Below are 1,830 nucleotides of genomic sequence, written 5' to 3'. Positions count from 1 at the left end.
CTTGCCATGTACACGTGCAGGTGGCCTCCTGAATCCTTGACACGTGCTGAAGGTAAAACACTGTGTAGGCTCAATTTGATCCTTCCAATAACCATGGCTATCATTGGTATCTCTGCTGTACTGCAGTAGTCAAAGGATGTGAGAGCATCAGTTAAATTCGGGAGTGATGCAGTGAACAGAGACCTGGGTGCTGAGCTGGCCCTTCCTGCCCATGTCTGGGACCCTGGAGAGGCCTGGGCAGCCGGGTCGTTCCCTGTGCCTCAGCAACTGCCCGAGCCGGGCGTTCCGGCCCCTGTGCTCCACTGGAGCCATCCCAGCTTTCTGATTTTTCACTCCTGCCTGGCTCTTCAACCTGCCATATGCTTGGATAGGCCGTGGACATCCACACCGGACCCCGGCCCGTGGGGAACAGCCAGCTGGCCAACAAATCCTGCCAGATTTCAGGAAAAAATCATAGCTGGGTTAGCTGGCTTAGACTGTACGAAAGACTCGAGACTGGCAAGTACCCACTCACATGATGGCACATCACATCCCTGTTGGAAGTGGTTCACTTTTTGATAAGGTCATTTCTTTAATAAATTAATTTATTATCCCTGCATTCTACAGAGCCTTGAAGAGAGATGCTGTTCCCATGCTTAACAGATGGGAAATGGGAACCCTGAAATGAGCAGAGACAGGAAATTTTGATCCATAATAAAAGAGACAGTGGAAGGATCAATAAACATTAACTCTGGAGTGTTTCCCAAACACATGTGAAAGGGCAGATCGCAAATTTCCCATTTAAATTGGATTTTGACACAAAGGTCAGCTTTCAAAATCACAGAAACTGATTTCTATAAACAAACAAGCAAACAAACCAAATCCTATTACCATCTATAAAAAATGTTTTCCTCCAAAATATAAAGACCCGGAGAGGCAAACATTTTAGCCAGTCTTTGTCAAATCTATGGTAAAAAACCAAGTAATTACATTTTTAATCCCAAATTTTAGAACATAAAGTAGTATTTCTTCTCCTATCAAGTTCTTTAGCATTGTGGAGCGACTCAGACAAACCTTGTTAAATTATCACAGGGGGCTCAGCATTTATCATCTAAACAACACATTTTGCAAATAAGATGAGAGTAATATTTATTTGTGAGAAACACTCAAAACTTCAAACCCTTTCAAATTCAGAGCAGTTATAAAGTCTGATGATCCAAAAGTGTTTGTATTTTTTTTTTCCTGGCTCGCCTGTCCATCTGTTTGGTGTCCTGTGGTGACAAGCAATATTAGAGGTTGTTGATCCGAGACAAAAGAATCCTGGTCTTAGAGGGGCTCATCCGTAGCTCCCACATCCCCCATACCCCGGAGTTTTCCAGGTGCTCTGTGTGCGCAGACTCCCACGGGCTGAAACAGCGCCGGTGGAACAGAAATGGAAAACTGTTCTGGAAATAAACCCCGCCAAGGGACTCTCAGCACCTGTCTCTCGCGGCTCTCTAACATGTGCTGTCCCTGACAAAGGGCGCTCGGACTCCGGCACGGGCCGGGCTCAGTGCCTGTGCTGTGTGCCCGTGCCAGGGGACCGCCACATCCCCGCGGTGGCCAGGCACAGCACGAGCCCCGGCCGCAACCCAGCCCGCCGTGAGGACAAAACGGGGACACCGCAACTGGGTGGCTTCGCAATTTCTCGTGATTAAGGCCATGTAGGTTAATCCGTGCTTCTGGTGGGGTGGTCCGCGCCTGCGGAGCAACGTGCAGAATCCAGACCACAACAAACTAAAGCACCCAACTTGGCCGGGAGCAGGGCCCGCTCCGCGCCCGGCACGGGCGGAGCGCTGGGCTGGCTCTGCA

The sequence above is a fragment of the Corvus kubaryi genome, unplaced genomic scaffold, assembly GCF_017639235.1.
Source record: "Corvus kubaryi isolate FWS band 111438036 unplaced genomic scaffold, C.kubaryi_AGA036_p1.0 split1-37355, whole genome shotgun sequence".
Lineage (NCBI taxonomy): Eukaryota > Metazoa > Chordata > Aves > Passeriformes > Corvidae > Corvus > Corvus kubaryi.
This window is presented reverse-complemented; position numbering follows the sequence as displayed.